The 12,150-nt window shown below is 43.8% G+C and overlaps 1 protein-coding gene across 1 annotated transcript in view; it reads left to right on the forward strand.

Annotated features, from left to right (window-relative positions):
* The first annotated feature begins 10,775 nt into the window (after positions 1-10,775).
* LOC146204104 ((Lyso)-N-acylphosphatidylethanolamine lipase-like) overlaps positions 10,776-12,150 on the forward strand; it is a 73,808-nt gene continuing 72,433 nt past the window's right edge. Inside the window, exon 1 of the mRNA XM_084589099.1 lies at positions 10,776-11,020. The gene's annotated coding sequence lies outside the window, so the exon portion shown is untranslated. The remainder of the gene's footprint in view (positions 11,021-12,150) is intronic.

The raw sequence follows: 12,150 nt of genomic DNA on the forward strand, positions 1-12,150 counted from the left end.
CAAATCTGCGATTTCGCGTTACGGACGTGAAGAAAGGGGATCACGTATTTATCCGATCTCAAACTCGTATAACAAGTACCAACCGCAGCCACAGAGCTTGTACCGCCAAACATATGTGCTACACAGAGCAAATCTTTGCCTGCCGGTTGTTTGGAACTTAATCCTTGACCCAAGCGAAACATACCTTTTTTTTTTTCTTTTTCAGGATATAAAGTTCTTCAAAGTGACTTTCAAGACATTGACTGTTTTACTTGACACAGCGTTATTATTTTCCCCGAGGATAAGTAAGCCCACTGGAAGCGCTTGCTATCAGCGAAGAGCTGCGCAAGTTCTCAAAATCATTTGTGGTAACGCACTGGGGTATGCAATGCTTCTGCATGGTACTGGCATGGAATGCAACATTACCAGCTGCTTGCAAAGTGCCCGCATTACTCAAGCCGATTCTCCAAAGTAATTGTGCCATGACACGTCCGCGGACATTTCAAGGAGAGTGCCAAATTGACTCGCTTTGTTATTATTTTTGTTGTTGTTTTTATTGTTCTTTCTCTCACCACGGAGAAGAAAAGGAAACTCCGGCGGCGGCAGCGTTCTCTTTTTCCTCGTACGCTCTGATGGCGGCAAAAGAGGGCCGATTTTCGCAGCAAGAACAACGAAAGTGGCACGCTGTTCAATTTGTATAATCTACATTTACCCTAATGCCCGTGCGTGCGGAAAGCCGCAGGAAGCAGTTCAAGGCCCGTATACGAACCGAACGGTATGGTCGGACTCGCTACTAACCTCTGTATGTTTAGGTTTTTATATGTTCATACAAGCCTGATACGGCTCTGATGCGGTGTCACAGTGGTTAGGGCTCTCTACTACTGAACCCAACTACGCGGGATTGAATCCCGGCCGCGGCGGACGCTTTTCGATGGAGGCGAAAAGAAAGGTGCCCGTGTGCTGTGCGATGTCAATGTAAGTCAAAACCCCAGATGATAGAAACTTCCGGAACCTTCCGCTGTGTCTTCTCCCATAGCCTGAGTTGATTTGGGACGAAAAACTCCATAATCGTGACTAGCAAGCTAGGTACGATAAGTTCAAAAATAGCTTGCCTGGATAGCATGCGATGAATTTCACTACACGTTTATTGCTTGGGGATGTCGGATTATGTCAACACAGAAAAGTGTCTGAGCCATTAAAACTGTTTGAAAGATGAGCGAACCTGAGGAAGTCTAGCTGTAAAATTTTACGAAACGGTTTTGAAAATGCGGGAGAGACAACGTTTTTAAATCATGAGAGATGCGAAAGTGAAAACACTTGCACTTTCCCCCCTTTAAGTAAACCCGACCGCCTTTGCCCTCCGATTGTGGCGGTTGCAACATACTAAGGATAACATTCCCACGAACCTCCACCCATATAGATTCAAGATTTTCAAGATTAAAGTTTATTTTCATTTCAAGAAGAAATGAGGGACCCGAGACAAAAAGTGAACGTTAATTCACTTGACGGCGCTCGGGCCCCAATACATGGCAACAGCGAGGGGTTAGTAATTACAATATCGGTGCATCCAAAATTCAGATTGTGGTTTCAAACAAGAGTTACATACATCTTCCTTTTCCACATAATTCAGTCTGCGGAAAAGTTTAATATAACTGCACAACATGAAATATCAACAGGACCAGTGAATACCATCAAAATGAATGCAGCATGAAATCCAGAAAATACAAAAGAATGAAAGAAAACAGCAAAACATATTTACATCTGTGACATAAAAAATAAATGTATTGTTCTCTTATTAACCTTTTCAATATCAACTTTATTTTGGAGAAGATAATTTAAGAGAGAGGGCAGAAGATATGCGAGCATTTGCTAGCCAAATGTTGTTCTCGCAAAAGGCACAATCCAAGTATCTGTAGAACGTGAAGGGTATGTTCGTGTAAGTGCTCTTAAATTGGCGATGGAAAGTACTGTAGATTCAGAGGTAGCAATGTGCTGTTTGTAGCGAACGGCTAAGTTGTATGAATAGAGATGGGCCACTGGCATTATTCTAAAATTCTTGAAAAGCGGCATGGTATGAGTGTAGTAGTCTGCTCCAGCTATATGGCGGACCGCCTTTTTCTGAAGTACATATAATCGATTTAAATTTGTTTGTGTAGTTTTACCCCATACAAGGAAACAGTAGTTTAGTGTAGACAAGAACAATGAATTGTATATATGAAGCTTAATTTTGGCCGGTAGAAAGAAATGAAATTTTGCTAATATACCCACTACTTTTGACAGGCGTGAAACTGTTTCATTTATGTGCCTATCCCAGGACATATTTTTGTGAAAATAAACACCGAGTGTTTTTACTTCATCAACGATTTCAATAGGAGCATGGCCAAAAATTATGCTATTATTAAGAGACATTATTGGCAACGATGACTGTCTTACGGAAAATAACATTGCTTCTGTTTTGGTTACATTTATTTCTAATGAATTAAGTTTGCTCCATGTGCTCAAATGATTCAACGATTCATTTATGTCGTTTACAAGCTCGTTGTAGTGATTGCTTCGAAATAAGAGTGTTGTGTCATCCGCATATATTATATACTCTGGCCTTGCACTAATGTTTACATCATTGACATAAAAATTAAATAAGAGGGGCCCCAGGATGCTCCCTTGAGGCACGCCCATAGTAACACGCGATATAATAATCTCAAGCTTGTCGCGTGGATGCGAGGTGCCCGGTAACCGAATCAAGTCCTAATTTCTCTCTTACATCTGACGTAAGAGCATGCCATCAGGCACGCAAACGACAGAAGGCGTGTCCAGCAAACGACACTGAATATCACAATTGCCTCTCAAATGAAACCACTCACAGACCATCTTCTCCGGTGCTGTCCATGCATTCAAGACCTGCCATCAAAAGGACAAAAGGAGAGTGCGTACCAGCGTTCAAAGAGGAAGTAACTTCGCAGAAGACGCTTGGAAACGTTCAACGACTCAGCAAATGAACCCCCCGAATGACAGGCTGCCGGCTTGCTAGGTATTCTTGTTCTTTTTTTATTCGCCCTAGTTTCACACCGGTCTACTGGTCGTATTTCTCGCAACAACATCATTTTGTACTCAGGTCAATTAACGATTCATTTCATGAATGCTTAACAAATAATTTTAATCAATAAATTGGCATGATTACAATTATTTATTTTATTAATTTTGCTATTGCGATTGTATGCCATTTCGTGCATCAAACGTTAACATTATCAATATTAATATTATTATTATTATTGCGTTAATGAATTCACATCTGGAAATAACTCTGGCAGGTACCTTCTAGCGAATAAATAACACGAAAACTTGTGAGTACATTTACTCGTTTATCTGAATTCGGCGTCTCTCATAGCCTGAGTCACTTTGGGACGCTTCGGGAGCAATCAACCTATTTGACTTCAAACGGCAGCGCTCTGGCAATGATATCAATAGCGATCAAAGTAATAACACAGTACACTTTGTAACCCCCGCATACAACACATATGGGAATACTTTCTCATAAGCCCGTCGTATGAGTATGCATTTGCGATATGTACAGCGGTTCGTGCCTTCTTCATGCGCCCATAAGGAACGCCTATGCTGCATAAGCTGTTCATACCTATGGTACGTTAAGAGCTTCGCAGCTGTCTTCGTGGCAACTGTTAGCCAGTCACCGCCAGTGTGTTCCTCTAGCAGAACGCGGAAACGCAAAATAGCAAAAAGGCCTAAATTTTCTTTCCCCGTAAAAGAGACAAGCCTCTTGTCTTACTCTGTAAGCGAAGTGCGTCATGAGCATCACTTCTTCAAAGACGCCGAGCAAGACGGTGAATGTCCTGCTTGCCAAGACTGCACCGCTGGCTTGCTGTGCAAGCAAGGAGCTATGCAGCGTCCCATTGAATTTCACTGAGAGCCACACTTCTTTGTAAGCCTGCAGGAATCCTATCAGCACTGCAGACATGTCGCAGTCCCTCTTACCATCGCGTTCCTGTATTAGGTGAGTGCAACAGACCGCCATCGTATCATTGCTTCAACGGCGTTGTGCAAACAAGCCCATCTTGTGTCAGGTTGGATTCCATATCGTGAAACGCATTCACAAAGTGTAGAAATAGACACTGTCGCTTATACACGTATAAAACATTAGAAGACCAGTTCGCCATTTATTGCGATGAAACGGGAAGCTTAGACATGGAATCAGTGTCGTGTACTGCAGTTGTTGCTTTATACTTGAACAAAGTTTGCACTCGTGTGCTCGCGGTGTAGCTACCTGTGCGAAAAGGGCTTTTTTTTTTTTTTCATGTTCGCTTTCATTCTGCCAAGACGAAAGAAGAGCGCCTGTGACATAGTGGTTAGCGAGTCCTAATTGCGATCAAACAGTTTCGACTTCGAACCCGGTCTTCCGTGTCGCTTTTTGTTTCCTGTGCAATGGTACACTGCGTTAAGTCGGAGTCATGCCACAAATCACGGAAAAGTGTCTCTCATGCGACTGCGAACTTCCTTCATCGGTGCTGCGAAAGCGATCGGTAAGAAGCGGTTCACAACGACAGTAAGTATAGGCCACGTGTGGCTGCTTCTCTTGAGGACCTGACATGCAGCACCGAGTGTTAGAGAAGATATGCTGCTGCAGAGAGAAGTTTGCGTGCACCGTGCCAGTGACGCGGAGCCCGTGGTAAGGACAATATATTAGACGAATACCCGTCACTCACTGTCGCAAATGACTTGGCGTTGCCGTGTAAACAATACAGCGCTGTTGCCTGCCTTGTGCCACGCTGCGCTGTTTGTCCGCCATGCAAAATAAACTTACCCAGCAGTTCTTAGAATACTATTTTAAGTTGTGGATATTAATGTGAAAAAAACTTATGTTTGATTCGCGCTCTTCAAAACAGAAATCGATACAGAGAGGAGAGAAACCAAGTTAACCAATAACGGGAATTGAAGCTGGAATTGATATTTTTTGTTTATGTATTTCGTAGCGGCTACTGTCGCACAAGTCTGCATCATTACAGTAGTACTCTGTACCAAAGGGCATATTTCAATTTAAATTTCAATTTATTTATTTCCCATGTATACACGGTGGGGTTCGAAGGAAAAAATCCAGAAATTGTGGCTTGACATGCCACTTGGCCCCTACATTGCAGGGCAGCGAGCAACATTCAAATTCCTTTGACAAGTAAATGCAAAGGTTGTCAAAAAAAAAAGAAAGAAAACAGCTGTTACAGAATTAAAGAGAGAGAATAAAAAGGCAAAGAAATGAAGCACACACAAAAATGATAACAAAAAGCAACAAAAATACAATTCATAGAAAAGCAGGTCTTTGATTACTCGAAACAGGTCAACACTAAATGGAACGAAAAAAATAAAGAAGCAAAGATGACATGGTGAAATCTAAAAAGCAGCAGATACACCCTGTATACCTTTGCAGCATGCTCGAGATATATCAACTTTTGCAGCATGAAACTTGTTCAAAAGACAGGGAAACGTGTTTGCTAAGTTATATGTGCCGTATATTGTGCGGCATATTGGAATATGCCACAGTTCGCCGTGTCTGCTAGGGTAAAATTGTACGTTTAGCGAAAGGTGTGCCGTGTCACGTAAGTAACTGACATTTTGTTTTATATCTTTCTTATATCTTTCACCCACTCTAACATAATACATTTCAGATACTTTTATGGTATTGAATTGGTGGAATAAATCGCATGCGTTGATATCAGAATCGGCGTTTAGTATTACACGCGAAGCTTTCTTTTGTAGAACGTGAATCTTATTTTTATTGGCGCCTGTAGTTGTTCCCCAAACTAAGTGCAAATTGTTTACTTGGGACATAAACAGTGAATTATGAAGGAGAAGTTTAACTTTACATGGAAGTAAGTGACAATGCCGGTTAATGATACCTGTGACACGAGAAAGCTTACTGATGACAGCTTTAACATGATTGTCCCAGCTTATAGCTGGCTGTTGAAATGCACCCCTAATATCTTAATATTGTCTACAACCTCTATTGTTTCGAAACCTAGCTTAAGATCGCATGGTATAATAACCTTTTTATTTTTTGGTTTAAAGAAAATAGACTTAGTTTTAGTTACATTAATTTTCAACTGATTATCAAGGGACCATTGATGGAGTGTATTTAGTGTCCTATTCACCTCGTTTATCACATCTTCACATGCGCTTGATGAGAAGAACAGACTTCGTCTGCATACATAACACACTTCACATGCGGGCATTGATTAACGATATCATTCATATATAAGTTAAATGGTAGGGGTCCAAGGATACTTCCCTGATGTACGCCAGAAGTTACTTTTTTTTTTTTTTTTACTGAGGATTGACAGCTATTAATGCTAACAAACTGAAAGCGGTGTTCAAGATATGACGAAATGAGCTCATGAACACGTCCCCTGAAGCCGTAGTCGAAAAATTTTGCCAAAAGTATATTATGACTAATGTAGTCGAAGGCCTGCGAAAAATCTATGAAAACACCAAGGGCAAGTTTCCTTTCTTCGAAACACTGTAAGACTCACTCTTTTGGACTTATCAATGCTGTCTCAGTAGATTTATGTTGGGTAAAACCAAACTGCGAATCTGTTATTATTTGGTGTGTGTCACAAAAGCAAGATATCGGGATGTGGATATTTTTTTTCCAGTCCTTTAAAAAAAAATTGGCAGCACAGAAACTGGCCTATAATTTGAAACATAAAGCTTATCACCTTTCTACAAAGCTGCCATTTTAGAAATTTGCATGCGACGTGGGAACACGGAGTGTTGGAACATAAATTTAATATATGTGCTAAAATTGGAGCTAGAATATCTAACACATACTTCACAGGCCGTATCTGCAAATCGTCTGCATCGTGGCATTTGGTGTTTTTCATGTTCATGAATGCAGTGAATACTTCAGAAAATGTAGTGCACGCTCACTTACGGTTTGGAATGAGAATGTCACGATTATACAAACATCCATTATTTTTATCTGAGGAGATATGCACTGCAAAAATGGCTTTCTCATAGGACAGTTGGAGCTTGACGAGTGCTTAGGCTCTTTCACTCGCGCTGCTCGTAGAGCGCGCAGATGATATGGGCGGAAACAAAAAAGGTATAAGCTGACGGCTGCTGGCGCTGCATAGTCTATCACATACACAAAGACGTCCACACTGGTGATAGGCGCGCTACCAGCTGGCGGTTTATTTCCGGTATGTAGAAAAAGAAGAAAACATTCCAATATTAAAAAAAAGAGGGAAAGAAGGAATTACAACTTTATTATGAAAGAAAGGGTAGGGGTTGGGCAGGTGGTCAGCACGTGCCTCCGAGACCATGAAGATCCCGGGTGACACAGGCCCATGCCACGGCTCGGAATTGAATGTCCAGGTCATCTCTGGCCGTTACTTTATCGTGCGTGTCAAGGGAGGGATCAGGCATGAGTTCCCTGGGAGGTAGGTGGGCCCAACAATCCGAAATTGTATGGTTTAATGATTGTTTTTCACCACAGAAGTGATAGGTAGGGTTAATTTCAGATTTAAAGAATTAGAAAAAAAAATGTATGCGTTAGAAAATGTATTATTTTGAAGTTTTCTTCACACCCCGTGTTGCTTTCTGGTGAGTGAGCTGTGTGGTGATGGGTATGTTCTTCTCCCGAGTCTGTAATGTGTGATATGAGGTGAGCGGCTCTCCGAAAGGCTCCAGGTCAAAGGCGACGTCCACAACTCGGCCGGCTTCTACTCGAGCGCATGTGTGGGCTGCCTCGTTGCCTTGGTTCCCCGCGTGCGCTGGAACTAAAATTAGGTCGATTTCTCTTAATTGTTCATTTAGGTTGAGGTTGAGAAGCGTGTCCCGAGCAATGCTTGAAATTCGTCCTTTGATATAGCTATATACCGAATGATTAGAGTCGCTCACAACGGTGGTGACTCTGGTGTAGGCTATAGCCGCTGCGATTACGGCTTCTTCCGCGGCAAGGGGGTTAGAGCTTGTAATGGTTTCCGACATCGTCAGTTTTGCCGGTCTTCCTGTCTTGGGTTGCGTAACTCCGCAAATGGTGAAACTATGCGGGCCATTTTGATTACAGGCAGCGTGTACATTTAAGACGCTTTAGAGTTTTTTTTTTCAAAACCTTGATGCTAGTTTCTCACTCTATCTTCACGCCGGCCTTGTACGTGTTTTTGGATTCATGTTTTTAGGTAGCGGCTTGATAATTACCTGTTTTCGTACGTTTGCTGGTACTGGTCCTGCGGAGTCCGTCATCGGTTCCCATTTGATGCCCAGTTTATCTAGGATGGCTCTTCCTGTGGGTGTAGTGCATAGCCTGTGACTTTTCCATTGTCCGTGGTGCTTTGTCCGTGGTGCTTTTTTTATTTCTTCAAAGCACGTGTAGTTTCTCGTTGACTGTCCCATGAGGGAGGCCTAAAGCTGTTTTGTAAGCCGACCTTGTCATAGCATCGACCTCTCCGACCTCGGTCTTGACTAGGTTTAGGTAGGGGAGTGCGTACGTTATTCTGTATGAACCCTTTAATGATTTGAAGAGATCATGCTCTTTCACTCCCCTCTTTCGATTAGCTATGCGCCTAATTATTCTTGTTGTCTTGTGGACAGATTCCTTGAGTGGGTAACGCAACCACTCTAAAAAGAGGGAAGAGTAAGAAATTCTTGGATTGATGAAAGAACAACACTGGCAAGAATAGCAAAAATTTCAGGGAAAAGAAAGAAGAATGCGGCAAAATAAAACGAAAGCCAAAAAATTCAACAATAGAAAAAATATGCTCTTACCTTTTTCTCCTACTGTCTTGAAGCAGCATCTGTATCTCCCTCTTGCTGAGCGCCATGGATGGCACACTCATGTATTTTCCCTCCTGACCCAAAGTAACCTTAAATATTTCGATAATATCTCTAGTCAAAGTGCCTTTGGATTTTGCCAGTGCAGTTGAGCCCGCGAATCTGGCCGCGCAAAGCTTCCCACTTGGATTTTTCTCCGTGCCACCTTTTCCACACCGGGAACAGAGTGTTGTCAGGTGTCTTGGCGCTAATAATGCAACATATGCCGTCAGCTGCTCCTTTAACCACTAATTTCTATGCAGCGACAGAAGTCCCCGGCGAGGTGTAACCAATTAGCCCGCACACAAGTTTTGTGGTTTGTGGTTTGTGGGGTTTAACGTCCCAAAGCGACTCAGACTATGAGAGACGCCGCACACAAGTTTTAGAGAAGCAATTCTGAAAAACACATGTGCCTTTTGAGTCTGGCAGTTGTAATTGGCGTTTGTAGAAAGGGAGTAATTATTCATTAGCATCCACTCACGCGCTACCATATGGCTACAGAGGGATGCTATGCAGCTTATAAACTTCACAGTTACAGAAAAACTCACCTTAGTCCGCTGTGCGAACCCGGGACCACCGCCTGAGGAAGTCGCTTTGACAGCTGAGTTAACCAAGACGGCCAACATATATCGGATGGTCGGGCGAGAGCGAATCGATCAACATCTCAAAGAGAGAATAGTGTTTTTCACAAATTCACTCCGCCACAAGGGACTCCCCTATACATTGCACCAGTACCATTTACCAGTTATGACGTGAATGAAGTTTCCTTGCTCTGCGGCTAAGCACCACTGTTAATGATGAAGTACTCAGATATAAGTTATGGGGACGAATAAATTAGGAAGACGCTCACGCACAAACATAGCGCTAAACAATCTGCTGTTGCGTGACAGCTGCTGGTCCGTGTTGTTTTTCACGTGGCTTGTGCCGCGTATACTTCTTAATTTGTACGCCTAATTCTAATCACACCTTGGCATGGCATCGTCGTGTATGGCGACTACATACAGAGCATGCTCTCTCAGTGGCTGCAGTGTTAATGGAGGTTGTTCACATTGCCAGAGCAGTTCTTGAACTTTTCTATAAAATCCCAGAAATGAGCGCACCGTTCACGTGACAAGCAGCTACGTAACGGTACTTGTTACCGCCTTCAGTATAAAAGCCCTAATCTGCTAAGCACCCTTGTACAAGTTGATGCAATTGTAACCGAAACACTTTCTATTGGGGCGTTTTATTTCAGTAAATGTCTTGTACTAGACCATGAGAAAGCGAAGAAATAGGCACGGAAACTTCGTTAAAGATGGAAACCGGTTTACAGTTAATCACTCGGCTGTCGACCCTGGTTTGCTGTTTGCGATGTCCCTGCTTGTCAGCAGTGTCCTGCAAACGCTGCCATCTCCTCGTCTGCATTGACGTCAGCGAGATAAAAGCGCTTGTTATTGTTGAATCGTAACAGTTTTTCGAGTTGTGTTATTTTCACTACATTACCAAGTCACATATACAGAGTTTTTGTTAGCGTCGAAACCTCTCCACCCGTTTCTCTTCTCTAGCTCTAGTTTCATGCGTGGAGCATAAACTTAATTACTTAAAGTCAAACGTTTAAGTATGTTTTCTTAGCGCTTGCGTCAATCATCGGGGACCCCTGGCTCACTGAAACCGACCAGCGTTCCCTTTGAGCTCGCAAACAAGCACCATGCTTTGCTCAAGGCGGAAACATCGAGCCCTACCGGAGGGCTGAAAGCTCCTTGGCTATAATACAATGATGAAAATGGCTTCCTGACAGCGCATCCGGCTTTCGCTGGAAAGTTCAACGGGGGCGTAGCATTCGCACCGGAGAATAAACGGAAGGAGGAAGAGGGAGAAAAGGGTGGCGGCGAAACACGGAGATGGAGGAGGACACCGATAGTAGAGACCCTGGCTTAAGCCGTCCTCATCGCTCGTAATCAGCCAGTGACGCAATGTGTTGTGCGCCGTTAACGCGGGGTCCGCAGCGTTGCTCGTTTATAGAACGAGGCAACCGAGAACGATAACACGTCGACCTTCGCGTCTCGCACGCCGCCGCTTATTTTCACTGCGCGCGCAAGTGCGCGAAGCCAGCGAGGCGGCGAACGAGGCGTCGCTGTCGTTTTATAGAGTCAGTCGGGAACCGTCGTCGTCTGCTTCAATCCTGAGCGCCTGCGTCGTCTGCGCCCAGAGCTCAGCAGCTGGCCGGACTGCACGGCACCTGTATCATACGGTGAGAGCAGCTCTCTTGTTCGATTGCTGTGTGGCCCGCGGCTTCGCGGCGTACTTTGTGCGCTTTGCCTTCGCTTGCACTGATATTTTTATTTGCGGCCTCTGCAAGAAACTTCAGGCTCTCAGCCTGAGCGTAGTCCGCTTTTAAAGGCACCGTTATTTCCCGAAGCGGCGCGACTTTTAAGGCGCAACTAGACCGCGGTTTGAGCGCTGGCCCAATTTGTCGCTAAACTTGCTGCTAACGTGGTAATGGTGTTGTGGCAAGTTGAGACCTGGAGCATGGTGCGTTAACGACGTGGACGAACGGATTGACGCGCCATGTTGAAAGTGTCTTGCTTGGAAACAAAATGTCGCGCCACTCCAATAATACCGCCGCCAAGACTGTGTCGCGTCATGTTCGGGGAGTTGCAAATACGCAGCCTGCAAATACCCGGGGTCGCGTTGGCCAACTTGCTCTTAGAAACTGAATCGCGCGCGTGTTGCAATTGCTTTTTTTTTTTATTTTTTGTAGGAGTACGCTTTACAAGCAACGTGGGGTGAGGGACGGGAAGTGGAGCTTATCAGAAAATGTCACTGCTGTATCTTTCTCGTTGCCATCCAGAGCAGACAGCACCTGTATTTTTATTACGTTCTTTCAATTCAATGAAATGCTTGGCTGCATTTAATTGAACTGACTCGCTTCTATGTACTGTATATCGTCTATTGCGTCGTGAAAATGTAGTCGTGGGACTACAGCCGCTCAGTCGCCAAACGTAAAATTACAAGAGAGAGAGAGAGAGAGAGAGAGAGAGGAAAGAGGAGTAGGACTAGACAAAACGTTGGGCGCTACAAGTGCTGCCAATGAATACGCAGGAATAATAAAACCAGCAACTAAAAGCGCGAGAATGAGAGAGAGAAAGGGAGACAGAGTACTCGGATTGTCGCGTTGTGGTATGCCGAGTTGGAGAAAAGTTTGAGCCAGTTGATTCGTAGTGGTGAAAAGCAGTGCAAGCAGGGCGATACAGAGCGTCTCATGGGGCCTTCTTTCTACTTTTTCGTCTCGTCCAGTTCGCTCTGTTCTTCACCATTATACTAGGATGGAGTAGCTTTATTATATTGAGCTGCGTTTGCACTATACACTATATGCGGTGG

The sequence above is a fragment of the Amblyomma maculatum genome, chromosome 1, assembly GCF_055883805.1.
Source record: "Amblyomma maculatum isolate TAMU_Amacu chromosome 1, ASM5588380v1, whole genome shotgun sequence".
Classification (NCBI taxonomy): domain Eukaryota; kingdom Metazoa; phylum Arthropoda; class Arachnida; order Ixodida; family Ixodidae; genus Amblyomma; species Amblyomma maculatum.